General features: G+C 40.7%; 1 protein-coding gene across 1 annotated transcript in view; it reads right to left on the bottom strand.

The window, feature by feature from the left end:
- Window positions 1-14,759, bottom strand: part of tspan18b (tetraspanin 18b) — a 34,334-nt gene extending 19,575 nt beyond the window's left edge. The window contains exons 1-2 of the mRNA XM_026312538.1: window positions 14,750-14,759; window positions 9,893-9,934 (exon numbers count right to left, since the gene is read on the bottom strand). The gene's annotated coding sequence lies outside the window, so the exon portion shown is untranslated. The remainder of the gene's footprint in view (window positions 1-9,892; window positions 9,935-14,749) is intronic.
- Between the last annotated feature and the right edge of the window lie 5,014 nt (window positions 14,760-19,773).

Here is a 19,773-nt window from a genome sequence, read left to right as displayed (position 1 = left end):
CATGGTTAGGTCAAACCTATGTAAAATGATTGGTTTGGATTTAACACTCAAAAGTAAAGAAAATAATGAGAGCAGCAAACCATCGTAATGCAGCAGCTTCTGGATGAACCTGCTCATGGAGTGCGTGCAGATAAGTTCAGAATAGTAATGACACGACGGCTGAGCTTACTTTCAATTTTCTCAACTCTAGGGAACTGATGACAACTGACTTGCTCGAGCAGATGCTGCTGATGCTGTCTGGAGTATTAATTGGGGGGTAGTGATGAAATTGTGAGTAATGCACCCAAGCGTGCACTGCTACATTAGCAGGACTGCATATCTCCATCAGCCCACTGCAGCCTTACAGTTATAAATAAACAGCCCATTTAGTGCTCCGTACTTCTGTAACATTGCCACAGGAGTGACCACAGCTGGGATATTTATGGTGAATTACTGCTCTTCTTATTTAAATGTTAGCATGTGACTTGAAAACTAGAAAGGCTTTGCACTTGTCTTGGAGATGCACGTACAGCGGGACTGTGAGATGAAGCAAAGCGAATGAATGACTGAAGTGCTAATGATTCTAAGGGGTAACTAAAGAAATGTTCATTAAATTGCCAGAGCTGAATGTGGGGAATTGTTAAAAGATGCTTATGCAAAAAAAGGAATATCTATTCTGGAGTTGTGTTGAATAGGCTTTAAAAATCTAGACACAATCATAAACAATGGATGAGCCTACACAATAAAGAAAAAAATGTAACTCATTAATTTTCACAGCATGAGAGTTGGGTTGAGACACCAAATAGTGAAAATATGCAACAATGCTGGAGGAGATTAGAGACGATAGCCAATATAATGAGCTGTGGAAGTATAGTAGGAGACATTAAATGGTTTGGTTTTTTAACTTTTCAAAATCTCCAGCTGTCTGCAAATTCTCAAGCTTCTTGGAAACACAACAGACTTCAACAGAATAAATATACACAAACGAAGGGCTGGCCAAATATTTAAAGGGGTTTTGAAAGCTTGCAGTACAGACTGGATTATCAGGGATGGGTGAGCAGGAGAAGTTGGCAGGAGTCCAATCTAGATGAGGCAAATGTATGGAAAGTTTACCCAGAGATGTTTTGTAAGTGAAGTCTAGACATCTGTTCCTTATTAAATAAAAAAAGCAGCTTGTCCAATTCCAAACTGCCTGCGGAGATAAGTAAAAGCGGCTTTGGTAATTGCTCACGATATCAGCTTTTCCTTCTTCATTGTTTCTTTTGTGCATCATTTTAATGTGGTGAGATCAAATGAGATAATGTCCAGTTATTGACTGAAACAAAATTATATTCCAATATTAAAGTAAGCAATCTGAAAGCTGTTATATCTGGGTTAAATCTTATTTTGTCATCTGTCCAATTATAACATTTTGGAGCCACCAGCTTCTCCACCAGTTGAAGAGAAGGACGATTTTACACTATGGCTTCACAAATAAAGCCTGAAGAATCACTACACATTTAGCGGCTTTCAGAGACACCCGCAAAATTACTCTGGCTTCAACCCTGGTGCTGAGGCATTTCACATGGGATCGTCCTCCTGCCAAGTGTTATCGGGAAAGATAATCTGGGCCTGTTTCTCCAGGGTGCAAACTCTTGGAGAAACGCCGTCTGTTTCGACCTCAAACACTTCACAGTTTTGAGCGTCACACCCAGGTGGTCAAGATTAGCTTGGACGACTTGGACGACAGGTGACAAAACAGCAGGAAGTCATCCAAGATCACCTGATGCTCCACTAGAAAAAAAAAAAAATCCCTCCGAGCATCTGTACTCCCTTTTTACCACTTAACTCAATGAACACTGCAGTCAATTCAATTTCACGTGCTGGAAACACCTGCCGTGCGTGTGCTATCTCTAACAAACACATGTGACTGTGATCCTTTTTCTTAGAACTGAAATGCATTTTCATGAAAATATCAAATCAACCCTTTAAATACACTTCAGATGGCTAAATACTGACTAGAAATTCACCTTTTTCCTTACGCTTGAAAGAAAGGAAGATGCGGGGAGGTATGGATTAAGGGGAAAAAAAGGAATTATGCTTCATGGTGTGCATCTGTTACCATAACAACTATCCATCCATCCATTATCTATACCCGTTTATTCCTAACCAGGATCACAGGAATCTGCCGGAGCCCATAACAACTATCAGGAAGAAATTTTACAGTGAGGAAATAGCTTTACAATTAAAAAAAAAAAAAATTGTTTTATTTTTCTCTTAGAAAACCTCACCCTTGTGGACACTGATGATTCCTTGTGGACTGAGTTCATTAAGTGCAGCACATTCCCTCCACACTACATGGTGTGTTTGTGGCTGTAACACATCGACTGGCATTGACCGCCTATTTGCCCAAAGGACAGAGGCCACATTTTAGTGCAGTGACCCATGAATGTTGTCTCGAGTAGTGTGCTTTTAACGTGGCGGTGGGCTAAAAATTTCATAAAGTACCATCAAAAAATCATGAAGCATCGAGGCGCTCTGTCTTGGCTGGCTAATTGTTTTACCCTTCGAAGACTTAAAAAAAAAAAAAAAAAAAAAAAACTGTCTACAACATGTACATTAGATCTGCTGTTAAAAGGCAAAGGCTGTTATTGAGGTGGACATGCGGAGGCTGCTCAGACGAGTAAATTCAGCATTTTAAATAGCATGAAGGAAAGTTGTCCAAAAGCCATCACGGCAATCTTCACATAAACCGGTCTGCTGGGTCGCTTTAACAGCCTCAATTGGCTTTACGGCAACACTGTCAGTAACAGTTGAGCACCCCTGTGTGCTTCAGTTTACATCCACATATGGTCTAATGGTGTGATTGGGGGGCCATAAAGAGTCCTGAAAAAAAAAGGACACCTGCATCACACCAGAGGACTTGTTACGACTTCAGGTGAGATAACATAACCTAACCACATGAAGACCGACAGCCCTCACCTACATACACATACAATGCTACTTCTCTATAAGCCATAAACATTTTCAGTTCCTGTTCTTTCTAAGTATCTATGTCAGAGGCTTGTGATCCTCGCAGGAGCAGGAGCAGGAGCAGGAGCAGGAGCGAGCTCATTAGACAGCCCTTCCCCCAAATTTCCCCAGGTAGAAGCTGGAACCTGCTGTTTTTTTTGTTTTTTTGTTTTTAAATCAAACACTGATCTGATCAAACACTGTGGTAGCCAACAAGGAGCACATACATCTAATAGACCTGTGGCCAATCTCACTCTGTGGGAGGGACTGCAACATTGCAGTTATCCCTTAGGAGCTGCAGGGTGCTGTGCTGTGGACAAGGTGTGTGGGCTTCAAAGGTGGCACAAAACACTCACCTTAGCGGAAAGAAAAACGATGAGGCTTTTTAAAAGGTACATACCCACATATTGGCATAATATTTGAATATAAATGCACATACTCCAGTAAGAAGGGAGAAAGAGAATCACATTAGCCCAGTTAGGTCTACTGAAGTTTACAAAACTCACTTCGAAGTTAGAATAAGCTGTTTCTATGCCATGTTTACATGTTGAATTCAAAACATTTAGCCTAGATTCCAGCAATATCAGATCCCCATATATATATATATATATATATAAATATAAATATATATATAAAATATACAACCAGCTGAGTTCTGCTTGTAGCTGCAGGGGTGTGTGTGTGTGTGTGTGTGTGTGTGTTTGTGCTTGTGTATGTGTATTTGAGGTTTGTACGGTTGTCACTGACTGGAACAGCAAAGTGTTATTAGCAGACGGATGCAAACCCAAATAACACTCAAAATAAATCTCTTCGAGGTAGTCTATAATTCAGACACACTGGAAAAGCCGAGACAGCAAACAAGGGAATGTCACACTGTATATACCAACTAACAGTCTGTGTGTCTGTTTACATAAACCTGATGTAACTGCACCATCTCTGCTTCATATCAACACTTGCAATCAGGAGAAAGTGAGTTAATGAGCTACCATGCAGCTGCAACACCCAACATGCATTTCATTTGTTTAAAGTGACAATGGACTAATTACCTTGGTCATCATTAACAACATACTGTCCATCTCTACTATGCACTCTGCACTCTAAATCAGTTTTTGTGTGTTTGTATTTGCAAATCACAATTATCATATCACATCATACGGCGCATCGTCACAGATTAAAAATAAACAGGATATTTACAGGGACTCAGATCCCCTTTGAGCAGAGCAGAGGAAATAAAAATGCTGATCTGAATATGTAATAAAATAAGGCACATTTTTGTAATGTGCCCTAGGTGACTAATGAGGGTATTCTTATCAAGCTATATACTCTTATTCCAGAGACTTGAATGAAAAAGAGCAGGGGCACTCAAAGACGAACCTGGGAAAAGAGAAGGAGAGAGGGGTGGAGTAGGGGAGAGCTGGGACACAGTTGCGGCTGAGGCAAGAGAAAAAGAGAAAGACCAGAAGCTGGGAAAGAGTCCCATTTCATCAGAAAAATGCCTGAGTCAGGAGACGAGAGAACCATTAGACTCAATGAGTCACAGGGAGAGGCTGTTAAAACAGATCGGGGCTGAGCTCGGCTCACAGTACCTTCCCCGAAAAACAGCCAGAGATCGGTAGGACAGTGACCCACAATAAGGTGGAATGGCTTCTATGCCCACAACGGTGTCTGCCCACCAGTAAAGGCCGACGTAATATATTTATTTTTGCAAAAGTACATATAAACTATAGCTGGACCAACAAATTAATAAGTACTAGCTTATTGCAGAGATATTGATTTCACAGTGTACAGCATGAAGTCTGACAAGTAGCAAGAAAACTGCCATACAGAAATACCAAAGCACCTCTGACGTAATTTAAAAACAGTGTCTTCATGAAATCGTTTGTCCACCAAAGAGCATGGAAAGGCTGATTTCAGGTTCCAGATTGTTCATGTTATATGCTTATATTTAAAGATTTCAACCAAAATATTAATTTCTTAATTATAAATTCTTGATAACTAATAATATAGATAACTAAAAGATTCAAATCACTATAGAAAAAATTGAAAATCTTCATAATTGCTGGAAAATTGAAGAAGTACTATATATTCCTGCTCTAAAATAAGCACAGTCACAGTATATGACTCTGAAAATATAAACAATTATGATATTCTTTATCATAATTTGGGTCCCCTCCTCTCAATACACAATCCTGCATATCTGTTAATTAAAACCTCCTCTGAAAATTGAGTCTTTATCAAAATCTATGAGAGAAACCACGTCCTTAAAGCAAGAAGTAAAAAGAGGTGAGTTTCACAACAGAACTAAGTTATTTAGCTCTAAGATCTTACATTGTTATGTTAGGAAACAAGTGTGGAAAACATTCCCACGTCCATAAAACGAGGGCTTTCTACCTGCTGCTACTTGTTTAACACCCAGTGTCTTCCTGCCCATTGTGCCCACAACACTGAACCCAGCATGAGTCAACCCAGTGCCACTGTGTGAATTTCATCAAAGATCTGGTTATTCATCCTGCAAAACAAATACCAGTTTACACACATAAATCTGTGCAGCTTTGGGCTAATATTTTTTTAGACAGTGTTCTCTCAGGCAGCAGTGTGTTAAAACTTCAGCATCATTCAGAGCTCAGAGCCGTGCTCCATCCTCTCTGAATCCATCCAAGTAATCTCCACACTCGTTAGCTCCATGTCGCATACCTATCAGGTCCAAAGCCCTGGCCAGCCTGTGCCACTCTCATCTGGGGGATAAAAAGAGCATGAAGTGATAAAGAGACCCGCTGGCAAAAGCGTGGGGATTTACTCACTGTGTAATGACCAGCGGGTCCTCAGCAGCAGTCTTTAATGAACACCCGAGTGACATGGTTTATTTGTTCTGAAAAATATTATGCAGGGGAAAAGATGGCTTTGAACATCCCCGAGATGGGGTTGAGCACACCCTGAACTAAGCATCTACCAAGCCTACTGTGAGCCTGGTGGAGAGGCCGCTATCTGCCGAGCCCAGCTTGTCAAACAGATAGCTTTTACCTCATTACCTGTTCAGCACCGCCATTATTGAGGGAAAAGGGTGAAAGCAAGATAAGCAGAAAAATTCTTAGGTTGAGCATAAGCAGCCGGCCTGCATCCTCCCGATAAAAAGGAAGCGGCAGCAGCAAGAGGCCCCTCAGCTTCCTGCTCTCAGTGAACTCTGGGGGTTGCCAGCTGCCCAACGCTTAGGTCACTACTACTTCCTGGCCCATATGGAGGCAACAAGGAACAAAGGAATGCAGCATTTTTCTCTTGCGTTCCTGTAGAAGAGTGGCCAAAAGCTACTCTAAGGATGATCTAAACTACACCCACTTACAGCTGCATCACGTCTGAGAAACATTTTTCCATTTATATATTGTTTTAAATGATAAATGGCAGGTTAAAGCAATTTGCTATATATATATATATATATATATATATATATATATATATATATATATATATATATATATATATATATATAATTATTTTTTTTTTTCCATTCACACATATCAACAATGGTGATGAGCTAAAATGAGAAGATTTTCTCTTTTCTCAACCTTCTCCTGTTATTTTTACCCTTCCAGCAAATGAAACCTGCAACAGGCCAAGCCAAAACTGACCACAACTGCATTACCCCCAGAAAGTAAAGGACAGACATCACACTGCTGAACACAAGTAACGTTCCCATCCATTTAGCACACATTTTAAAGGAACTTCAAAAAAGAGAGAAACATCACTTGGCTGCCATTAAATTATAGCAGAAGCAGAGGGATGCCATAAGAAAAAAGCTTAAACAAACATCACTGAGTTGGAAAACAAAAAAACAGAAGTGTGGCATTCATGTTTATTTCTTGTGTTAATTTGAAGAACATTTCCTCATCAGTCCACACATATCTGATGTTTCTGGCCGACACAAATGTTCATGTCTTCAGTGGAAATTATTCATGTACGTCCTTGCTCATTTCCTAACTCTGTTTCCGTTGTGTGATGTTGCATTTTGCTTTTATCAATGCACCAATTTTTCCATTTCACCAAGCATAAAAAATGTTTTCCAATATTTAGACAGGCCCGACATGTAGATGCACATTTAAAGAGGTGTATGTTATAATTTACTTGAATATGCTTTAATAAACAGGCTCCAAACCAGGCTGGTTTATACTGGCAGCACAGTCCTGATACGACCTGACATGACATCAAACCACACAGCTGGGGATACAAAAGACAGTGCACACATGCTGTATATAACATACACCTTCAGAGCTTTTAAACAGCTGGTAAAAAATACACCTATCCACAAGTAAATTATTTCTGCCAGCTGAAAAGCAAATTTCATTTTCTCGTGTCTCCTGACAACAAAGATGCTGAACCCATTACTGGCTGAAGCCTCTGCATCACACACATTAAATGAAGGGTCCTGTAGCAATCGAAAAAAGCAATTTTCTCATTGAGCCAATAGATACTCCATTTAGTTCCGGGCTCTCTACGGACTGCTGCTGCGGTAGTGGGGCAGATACAGGGGAAAGCGAGGGTAGAGTGATGACCCAGCCTCATTTTCCTAGTACCTTGCTGCTCTGAACCCATCGATATGGTTAGAGACGTGCTCCGCAGACTGGATGGGGACATGCGGAGAGTTGAAGAAAAGCAAAAAGAGAAGAAAAAACAGGCAAGATGATACAGAGGGAGACGGGCAGAGAAGGTGGAAGGAAGTTGCTATGATGGAAGGATGAATCAGATATGGAAAATCAGGGGCAGTGATGAAATGACTAGTCAAAAAGGCAGTGGCCTCATTTCCAGTCACATCAGCACATATTAAGGAAGAAGTAGTCAATGTGTGACTATGAGACGGAGAAATCGGAGGCACCCAACCATGCAGAACCATAGATTAATTTCAGGCCTTTAATGAGCGCTGCGTTGCCAGACGTGGTGGCATCAAGTCAGTCACCCCGTCCCTCTCAGCAGGAGCTGCCATACACTGCAATTCACACTTTCCTATCTCTGCCAAGGACTGTGTGGCAGAGAAGCAGTAAACTCACCACACACACACACACACACTCACACACACACACGTCTATATCTCACATTCTCCTTTCTATTCATTTGTTTCTGCAGTTCGTGTCATCGCTGGCACTGTGAACGTGTGATTAAGATCAACACATTATCAGAGGCACTATTAAAATGAGTGCACTGATCACCAGTGGCAAGTCTCACACCAGGTGTTCTGTGTCTGTGGGCGGAATAAATACCATCTTGGCTTGCTGGAAATTTGAATCCACTCAAACATGCTCCCTCTTAATTGCTATCCTCTGTGGTCCGCCAAGGAAACCCAAACCCTTGTTGCTGCTAACCTTTATTCCCTGAATAAATTACACTGTAGGTTTACAAAGTCTGTTGTTTGCATTGTACTCGTATCCTGTGTCTCTGTCTGAGAAACTAAACTATTCCCCCAACGTTCATGTGAATCAGGCTGAGGACAGAAAGGCTACAGGCGGAGTTTAGTCATCCTTTTTTGCAGCTGCTCCCAAAACATCAGTACTACTGTTTCTTTTTTTTTTTTTTTTTTTTTCCTTTGACAAGGCAAATGTTCACCCACAACATACTGAACAAACACGCCTCTGTGTCCAGTTTGTGCGCTTCTCTTTCTGCAAATCGTTAATTCCCAATGATTTAGATGTAAGAGAAAAGAACAAGGGTTTAACACAGTGACAGGCGGAGATAGAAGAAGAAGAAATCTTTGCATGATGCAGCAGTATAGTAGCTGAGCTCATTAATCATGACAGGAGCTGATTTGTCTCTCTGTCCAAGCTGCCGGGGGCCTGATATGAGTCTTCTCTGTGTCTCTCTCCTGACAGCCTGCACCAGCCTCAGGGAGATGGAGAGCCAGAGAGAGTGATTGGGACTTTAACCTGAGGTGAGAAAACACAGCACGCTCACCTGGACACCGGTGTGTGTTGGAGCCAATCTCCTCAGGCGAAATCTGATTAGAACCTGATTTCCAGCTGTTAACTAGACAAGTGTTTGAGCTTTTGCCTGTGCAAGCAGAAAACTTTCTGCTCTGAATCTGCACTTTTTCAGCCGTCGGCTTCCGACTTAAGGAGAAAACTTTTCAGTGATTTGAAAAAAAAAAAAAACACACATTCAGTTTGTTTGGACAATTAGTCCTGTATAATAAAGCATCCTGTCTTGAATGCGTCATGTCCCCTTCAGTGGATAATCAGACAGAAGAAGAAGAATGATGAGGTGGTTTTGGATGATGCATCCATCTGATGAATACAAACTGACAGTGAACTCCTGCCCTACAGCAAAGGTAGCGCCTTCAGACACATCTAGCCGGTGACCCCCATACATCTCTGCAGACAGCCTGCTCCTGCTCATGGCTGCGGCCCCCCCGTGGGAAGTCTGCCAGCTTGGAGACTGACACACATCAACACCCCCCCCCCCCCGTTGTCAGGTTTCTCATCATACAACCCACTATCAGATACAACCTACACATTAAACCTCCTGGCACTGACTGATTCCCTGCACGTTCAGTCACCAGTGGATATTTAATGTGTGCATGAGCCTGTTTCATTTCTTAAAAGGGAAAGAGAGAAAGGTTAATTCAAGTGTTTATGATCCCACAGCCTGAGAAATGACTTCAACAATTAGGCTTTTTCCCCCCATTGTCTCCACCGCTACATTTCTCCTTCATGACGTTAATGTGGTTTCTGCAGTTTAGCTGAGGAGAAGATGCAACTTTGCAGCAACAAAGTGGCGCTGAGAGTCAAACAGCATCGCCCATTGGACACGCTGCTGTAAATAAGCAGGCGGTCACGAAATCAAGCCAGGGCTTCACACTGTGCGCATTTACCTTTCGCCTCCATACACAACACTGAAGTTAGAGACACTTTTTTTTTTTTTTTTTAACAGAGCAGTTTCTTACCTCAGTGCCAAAACCTGCGATCAGCTGTTTCTCTGCGAAAATCTCTCTGATCAGCCTATTCGACAAGGACTGTTGGAGTCAAGGACTAAGATTACAAAAAAACAAAAAACAAATAAAAGCCTGCCGATCAGTCGGGACGTCCACGGAGGTCCAGCTAATACAATCCACCGCTCCGAGACCTGCGATCCCAGTTTGTAGAAGCACGCAGTGTGGAGAGGAGACTGGTGCGCAAACAGTTTGTGAACTCACCGAGAGCTGCGGCTCCTCCAGCAGCCTGCTCGGCTCCGGAGGGCGGAGACTCTCCGCCGAGGTACCCGCCTCCGCTTCACCTTCCCCACCGGCACCCCTGCATCATCACAGTGGGAATAAAAGTGTTATTTGCTGCTACAGATTGAAAACAATATTCATAAGTCCAGTTTATATTGCGTCCTATTTAAAAAAAAATCACAGTTTTGACAATAAGAAATGTGTGCACACTTTCAGTTAGTTGGGATTGTCTTTTCATTTCCCATTTTTTTCAACACGGACTGTCTTAATAGCTTTATGTCTGTGAACGCATCTTTTCCTCCTACATCTTTTTATAGATGCTGAAGTGGAAGTCTGCAGTTATGTCCCTTGTGTTACACATGAAAAGGTTTGAAATAAATTTTAGGGACATAACATCCCTACAAACCCAGCAGCCTTTTATCACCTGACAACTGCAGCGTACCTGTTAAAAAGAGGTGTAAACCCACTGAATTTTAGATTGAACTAAATTTACCCCCCAAATTTTTCTTCTTCTTAGTGTGTTTTCTTCACAGCAAGTTTTCAGATGATTTTCTAGGAACGTACACCTAATGTATTTGCCTTCATGCCAAGAGTTTTGATGAGAAGATCAATAAGAAATTGATGTCAGCCAGTTACCTCATCTTAGCATGAAGACTAGAAACAGGGGGAAACAACTAGCAAACAGTAATAACATTTGCTACTAGCAGCTCTAAGGCTCGGCTGTACTAACAGGTTATATCCCCAAAGTGTAAAATGAAGAATTAAGTGTCAGGCTATTCCTTAGCTGGGAGCAGGTCTGAAGTCTAGTTGTCACCTGTCATCATTATGTTTATATCGTCTGTTTGCACATAAAGGCCTGTTGGGAGGGAAGTCAGCATCCTATTTATTTAGATCAGACAAGATGAAGTCATCGCTTTTGGGAAAAGTAATGAAAATTTTCAGCAGAACAACAAATAGCAGCTACCAGGGAGTACCCAAAGATCAGTGTGAACCTACCTGCATAAGAAAAATGCATAATCTCTGTCCTGAGGAACAAGCTTAACGTTGTTTTTTGATTCCAACAGGTAAACGACAACTGTCAGACACGCAATTGTTGTTTGTCCCATGTTAATTATTCATGCTGTGTGCCTCCCTCACAGCCAGAAAACAAGAGGAGTGTTTTTGTTTCAGGGTTTAGAGGAGGTACAAGTGTGTGTGTGGGGGGGGGGGCTGAAGTGTTTTCTCTCCCTCTGTGCTCCTCATGTCACAAAATCTGCTACAGATGGAGAGCGAGATAAGCGCTCCAGAGACTGATCTTTTTGCCTCCTCGTCTAAGGTCATGACACTAACATTCCCAGTGGCACATGTGATACTTCCAATACCCAGTCTCCTTGTGTTTTCTCCTGACCCCTTTCTAACTGGACCTCAGGAGCCTTCTGTAATTTTAACTGCATTTCTGAAGTCAAGAATTAAGGACAACCAGCAGCGTAAAGTTTAAAGAGAGGAGAGAGGTTGAGCCTGCCAAAAGGTTGGATTCAAAGACTCGTCAGGAGCTCGGTGCAGACGTAGGGTCTGTGTAAGAAAAGTATCAGGAATGGCTTGGCTGCAGAGAGAACAGCTGTGAGGTATTTTCTTTTTGGCTCATTGGGTATTTTCAGAGGGCTCAGAGAGTAAAGAAAGACTGAGGTGAATCACTGACTAAACAGCCTCCACCCCCCTTGTCTTTGAGCGCTCACACGGATCACTGGTACTTGGTAGAACCTCTGTTCTAACCCCGACAGATCAGTGTAGTCCTTGATTGTTTTTTTCTTGGCTAATCAGTGATCGATCAACAAATGTAGTGATCTCTGGCCCTTGGGATGCAGTACATCAGGCAGTACACAGCTCCAAAATCAGTATATAGTCTTAGGTTGTGGCCTTTTAGTAATGGGCCAAGTCACTTAGCAGGAATTTAACATAACAGGTTAAAGTGACTCATTCAAAGTAAGACGGATTCAAAGTAAAACCTTTTCTCTCCAATCTCTAATTAATGACATTTGAGGTGACTCAGATGAGGTGATGGAAGGTTTTGGTAACAAGTACACAAAATTTATTTCAGCGAAAGCTTCCAGTGAAGCCATGTGGATGTTAAATGCTTGTCATGTGCATGTACAGAAATCATTTGAAACCCCCCTTTTTGTTTTGGAGAAACAATCTACTGGTTCCTTCTCCATCCAAGCTAAAATTTACTCTTGTGCCCATGTTAATGACGATAGGAGGACTAGACCAGCTCAGGGGCCTTTCCTCACATGCACATTCTTATCGCATACAAACCCAGTTAATTCAATTTACACAGCCCGCACGCTTCAATTTCACAACCGTAGCATCATACCACATGCTATCTCATTAAACAGGCCATGGCCATGCTTCACAAGCTCGCACAAAGTAGGACTTGTGCACCCAAAGACACGTGCAAATGCATGAATGCACACAGGGCATGAAATTCTTAAGGATTTCCCCTGGCAACAGCCAAGGAGTAATGTAATATTTCATTTTGAGGTAAGGTGATGCTGCATTGTTTTGTAAATGTTTTTCAATATATGTAAAAATTAAGTTCCTGTAAACATGGGATGTCATTTTCGCTGCTCTGTGATTCTCATGTTTATAGAGCGCAGGTTTAAAATGGCTTTTTTTTTCTTTTCCTTTCTGCTGAGCATCATCTTTTCTATTGACAGTGTATGATTATACTTAAGAAGATCGATATCACTCTCATGTTTGCAGGTTAAGTAGGGCTGCATCAAACAATTATTTCATTATTAATTCATTAAATCTGCCAGTTATTTTTTCAATTAATCATTCAGTCTGTAAAATGTCTAAAAATAACCTGTTTTGCCCAACTATATTAAAAATATTCAAACTACAATAATAAAAACAGCACAAGCAGCAAATGTTAATATGGAAGAAGATTTTCAATTATATTATTAATTCTACTAGTTGATCATTAATTTTCCTTTGATCAACTAATCAATTAATATTTTATAAATAAAATATAAATAAATATATCTACCCAGCTCCTGAAAAGCTCATATGAGTTTGCATTAGCATGTTTGCTTGTTTGCTTAATCTGTCTACACCAACAGCAAATGCAAAAATCAGGTTGTGGTTTTATGGGGTGTCATCTGCTGGAACAATTTCTTGGAGACAAGCCACAGTAACTTTCCCGCTGGTAGATGGAAAAATGGGATTACAATGCTCCCCCAATGCTCCGTGTCCAGTCGCTGTTTGCCAAGAAATGGTTCCAGCATGCTACTTCGCATAACACGATTTGCTGTCAGTTTTAATTTTTTGCGTTAAACTATTCCTCTGAATTTAATTTATTACGGCTATCAGAAGCAGACTTTGTGATTGAACATGAACCGTGTGGATCAGGTTTACAGTCACAAAAAAAAGCAATTAAAAAGTAATTTGGCAACTTTAAAAAAGATAAATGGAGCAGAAATCGCAGTAGGAGGATTGGATACAACACACTGATGATTGCTTTTATGACTTTTTTATGAATTTGTTCTTGAATTTTTATTTCATTTGCCTGAGCAAACAAAGCTGCAGTGATTTTTTTTTCTCCATGTGTGCAGTTTGCCTCCAAATATTCAGATAAATCCCTAAGACAGTCACACAGAGACAGGCGTAAACACACATGCACACAAGTTGAACACACCCTTTCAGCCTCAATCTGTCAGGGGGTATCAGCCTGTGCCCAGGGGGAAGCGTGCTGTGCATCACAGCTTTCTGACTCCAGGACCAGGATCACACTGTAAGATGGCGTGTAGACGGGTGAGGACCCATCTCCTGGATACGCACAGTGCCATTTAGCAGGCTTCCTGTCTAAATTTCCCATTTTATTGTCTGAGTCATAAGATGGTTTTCCAGAATTTAACTTCAACATGTATGTGTCCTGAGGCAAACTAAAAAATAGTTCTCCTTAACGTAGTTATTTTAGCAGAAACCATCCCTAAGAGGAAAGTGGCAAATGTTTTCTCCCTTAAGAATTACCATTACTATACTATTCAAAATCAGTGTATTTTTACATTTATATACTGAATTCATGCATTTCCAACTGGTTAAGTGAGTGTTTTGAGATCAAGCTGAACCGAGAAAGAGTAGAGGAAGGTGATAATAGAAATAACATTTTCACTTGGAAGCTGGGAGGTAATAAATCTCTTTATTTGGAAACACCTTCACCTTAACAACTCCTGTGGTAATGGTGTTTTCTACCTGGCTGTAACCTAGCAACAAGACCCTGACGCTGTTTAGAGCAGTAATTGGACAAATCTGTGAGAAGAGGCGTAAAGAAGAAAATCAGAGCATTAACATGCCAAATCCGGAATTAGAAAGCTTTTAGTCCTGTGATTCTCTTCAGCATCTTCACAATTTCTGATGTGTGCATTCCTTTGCATTAAAAAAAACACCTGTAGGTAATCTAGTGTGAGGCTTTCCTACACCATAATAATTATGGCTGTCTACCTTCTGCAGCTCAGTCAGTGACAGGAGCCTGAGGACATGAGGGAGGCCGAGCAGGAGAAGAAGTGGGGGAGAGTAAAGCTATATGTCAATCTACCCAGGTATTCTATACACCTCCTCTCAGGAATTTACGCAGTAGAAACATGCACTGGGTCTGAGCTTAACCAAGCAATGAAAAGACCCATAAATGCATAAGGCACTGAGGCTGTAGGCTGAGAGGAAACAAGGAATGACTGCACCATTTTTGCCCTTGCTTCCACTTTATGTACAGTAAGTGTGCTGACACGTAAAGCCACCTCCACCTCCCTCCCTGAGTCCAGCCATTTCTTTGCCGTGTTGAAGTGACAGGCCAAGCATGGCTGAACTCCCTGCATATACTGTACCTCCTGCGCTCCCAGGAGGATGTTCTGTCTAGTGAATAGTAGAAAGTAGGCCATGAGAGCTACCACAGCATCCCCTCCTCCTACAGAAACTGTATTCACTGGGATCCATTTGTTTGTAATGTAGAATTTGTCCTCTGTTTTCTTTGTCATTTATCTCAGACTCAACATGTATTTTAAACTATGTAGACATTATATTTACACAGTTGCTCTGAACGTGCTTTACATTATGGGTGTTTTGACAGGATGTCACTGTATAGTTTGAACAACTGAGCTATTTCTACTGTCACAGGACTGCAGTTGCATGTGCAGAACAAGTCTGGAGATCTGTGGTTACTGGTCTAGCCCAGACAGTCTGGGAGTCTTGGAAAGTGGAAATGTGGGATACAAAAAATTTTTTAAAAATGATTTATGATTAAGAATTGTGGTCCAGTACACTGTAAAACATTGGAGGATGATTAAACTAAGAGGAGACATAGAAAACAAATCTTTAAACTGAACTGACTGTACTGAATCACCTTTATCACTGAAAGAGTGTGTAGCTTTGAGTATTGGTGCTCTGCTCAGCAGCGACACATCATATGCTACATTCTGGGTAAAAGTTAATTAATTAATTATGTCGAGGGCAAATCGCTTCAGAAATGCAAAAATAATCAACTCAGTATAATAAACAGAAGAGTCTTAATTCTAACCTCAGAGCAGAAGAAACAATAAAATCAGTGGTCCTTAAAAGACCCTTGAGGTGCACCTTTTTCACATGTTAAATAATCTGATTTACACCCTTGTTCAACAACACATTGCTTTTTTCAGTATTAACCTCCAACCAACACATGCTGGGAGGTCTACTTAATTAGTTTAATGAATATTGAGCTGTACATTCATTCAATCATTATTTGAAGTCACAAGACGTCCAGGAAAGTCAATGTTAGCAATTCCGAAATGGTCTCCTGTATGGTGTTTTACAGTGTAGTTTTGTGGCATGCCTGCACAGGCCTGGATGTCTGGTTTTAAATGTTATTAACTGGTGAGCAGTAACTGGGTGTGGAAACAGACAGTCATGATGGTCACTTTTTTATTCTCCCTTCTGCCTTTTGGAGATTCTTTTGACCAAGATTAATGTCGAAACCTATTTATACAGTTTGCACTGAAGACCTTTAGGACCATAACTCTTGCTACTGCCTGATCCCACTACTGTTGTTGTTTTTTTAATGACCTATGAGCCAATGATGACATTCCCAGAGTTTATTTTGGACCTTGCAGCCTTTACATTACAGTCATTTTACAGATGCCCAGCTTATTTTCCCCTTTCCCTTCAGCTAGTATACGTAGATGAAATATGAATGCAACTTGAAATCAACTCCAGCGGCATCCAATCTCTTGAATCAACTTTGGGGATGTTTCCTTGCCAACTCCTGCTTGGATACCAACACTTCCTTAGCAACTGCATGGCCAGCAGCTATATATGTGCATTTAATGCTGACAGGTGCTGCAGGGCTCAGCTGTTGATGGAGCACAGTTATCCTTTTTCTCATTACTGTCTGCTCTATGTAAGATTGACCAGGCCTGGGGGAAACCATCAGGGACTTACATTTGGGTGTGTGTGTGGGTGGAGGGGTGAATGAGCAGGCCAATAAGGATAACAGGAACACCTGTCTGAACTCTAAACAGAAATCTGAGCATACAAACAAAGGATTTCTTCTTTATCACACTCCCTGAGAAAAATAAAAACTGCTCAAACATGCTTAGAGTGCCAGACCTTGCATGCATAATTTCATTTGAGATCATAAAACACAAATCTGATGCTCCTCCCATGATAGTAGTGTTTGCAAACCGGGAAGCACAAGAGCTGTAGCCATACTTCTATTGACAAACACATAAGACAGGGAGAGACTGGTTTTGGCTCGAGGTTCTACCAACTGATTGCTAGCTAAAGACCTGGGAGCCCTGCTGGATTTACGTTGTTCAGGGAGATTAGAAATGTGTTTTGGCCCCTTTTACTCAAGTGCAGTATAAACTGGCAGTAATAGACCAGACAAAAGACTGTCACAATAGTCCATCCTGTTTGAGATGAAGGCATGAATAAGGTTCTAAATCTTAAATGGATACACACCTGAATATCAGATCTGAGTCAGTTAAGACACCATGTCTTAAGTTTGTGTCCAGACTCAAGCTTGGCAAAAACTTTCATTCTGTCCCTCTTGTTATAAAAACCAATATTTTAATTGCATCCATGTACTTTTTTTGCTCTAAGTATTGACAGAGTGAGCCTCATAGTCACTTGGTGAAAGAGCCAAGTAAACTTGAGTGTCATATGCATAACTGTGATAAGCTATGTTATTGCTGTGTAAGATTTGACCCAGACATGTACAGGTTCCAAGAACTGAACCCAGAGGGACTCCACAAACGATTTGTTTGCCCTGTTAACATTTTACCCTCTGTATGCTTGCATGCTGCAGCATCTGTCAAATACATATTCTTTATGACCAATAAATAATATATAAATAAGAATAATCTACAAAAAAACACATTAAAAGTTTCGATATTGATTAAACTTGAATGGAAACAGCAAAAACAGCTCGGTCACACATTTTGGCAAAGTCGTAACACTGTCAATGAACACAGAGGGATGAACAAAACGTAGACATTTATTTGCCCGTCGGGGGAAAGATGATCCCCATCAAGTCTGTGCAATGTGACACATTCGTTTACTGATAAATCTCTGTCACACTTTGAAAATGTGGTGGGTGTTCAAAGATAATCCCAGTGATTGATTGGAACGCTCTATCATGAGAAACTGTAATTATTTTCAGACAAGGACAAGACAAGGTGAAGTTAGAGAGTCTGATTGAACATTTAACCTTGAAGAAGAATCACCTGTGGTAATCACAGCTCAGTCAATGAGCTGAAAGCATCAATGTTGTCATATCAAAGTCAAAGAAATAATGGCAAACATCACAGATCATATGAAATGAGTGACATAATAAAAGTGAAAGCAGTGAGGGAATAAAAGCTGAACAGGATCATGCTTATTTTCATTTTTATCAAAACCCAGTAGGTGGTTTCACCTGACTGCCAAGTTTCATATTAAAGCTCATTTTTAAACCATAAATCCATGAGTCCAACGTGTGAGGACTGATGCCTTTGTAAGTTGACAGTGTACATATTCTTAGTAAATAGGATCTGATTCATTGATGTGATATTTATATTCCCTTAGGATGAATGTTCAATTTGCTCCAACTCTGTGATACCACTCAGAAAGTGACAGAAACATGAAACTTTAACGTGAGACGTGGATTCGGGAAATACTGCTCATATAAAATAGTTTTTTCTCATTTGAGCTTTACAGGAAGACTTGTTGTAAATCTGCTCCAGTAACTCACCTTGTGCCAAGTGCTTTCAACTCAGCTGCTTTCCATTTCTTTACTAAAACTGTTTGTCTGAAGGAAGATGGATGGTTAATTACTGCCAACAATAGAGACATTCAGTGCCAGAGGGCCTTGCTTAATAATGAAAGCCTTTTCCTCTCTCCTGGAAGGGGATGTGACAAACTCCTGGTAAACTGAAACAAATTGCTTCTTGTTTTCTTTTAGACCATCACTGGTCAAAAGCTCCTACACGAGTTAAACACAAGCATGAAGAACAATATTGTGACTACACTGTGTCTCTTGTCTATAATTTAGATTGACTTGCTTTCTTTACTTTCTGTATGGATTGGTAGAATAAAGAAGAAAAACTATATATTTAGTCACATTCAAAGCACAGGTTACACACAGCACCTTCACTGATAACAGTACTGTGAAAAGGTTTTGAGCACTATAAGCGGATGCAGAAAACAGTAATATCTTCACTCGCTCCAAAGGATAGGGCAAAAACCACGACAGCAGTAGAGCTGCTTGGTTTTTAAACAAATGAAAGATTTTTCTGCAGAATGAAAGGTGGGAAAGAGAGGAGTTTCAGGCGACTGCTTCCACTCACCTCATTCTCAGTGAACCCACTTCTAATGGCTATTTAATTCATAGTACTAACGGACTATCAAAGCCATTTAAATTAGTCATTATGGAGAGGGGAGATTGTGATACAGCCATGGGAGGTGGGTCACATTAACCAAAAGGCCTGGAGAAAAATTAGGAAAGCATGCAAATGAAATATAAAAAGGATGATTTTTCTTCTCTCCCTGTAGATTCCACAGGCTCCTGTTATGATTTAATCTTCTATAAATCTGAACCCACTGTGAGAAGCCCACAGGGAGGAGGCTGTATCCCGCACTTTCACCAGAATTAATGTTACAGATTTGAGAGAATCATGAGAAAGATGAGAGACAAAAGAGGAGTGTTTGAATATAGCTGGACAGAGAAATGGCAGAGGCTTCTGAATACAGTTGGTACAACGGGCAATAAAATATAAATTTGTTATAAAATATAAAATTTGTTAATTTCTTCTGTACAAAACCAAAAATGTAAGCAACATGTTGTTATGAGATTTCAGAGTGGCATCAGTCTTCTCATAACTCTCATAGGAAAGAAAACGAGCACAGTATTTTGCAAACAATAATGAAATAGCTGATATATAAAGATATTCAGCAGGGTCACCCAATGCCTTGCCTGCGGTCCCACCCACAAAGAGGCTCCATAAGGGGTGTGAATTTATTCCAAAGGGAGTGCTGCTGCTATTTCTCCTTGGGTTACTGTAACTGGTAATAGTATGACAGTGAGGAGAGGACAGAAAGCAAATTAGGATACTAAATGTGTCCAGGTATTC

This window comes from Mastacembelus armatus, chromosome 6, assembly GCF_900324485.2.
Source record: "Mastacembelus armatus chromosome 6, fMasArm1.2, whole genome shotgun sequence".
Taxonomy (NCBI): Eukaryota; Metazoa; Chordata; class Actinopteri; order Synbranchiformes; family Mastacembelidae; genus Mastacembelus; species Mastacembelus armatus.
This window is presented reverse-complemented; position numbering and strand designations above follow the sequence as displayed.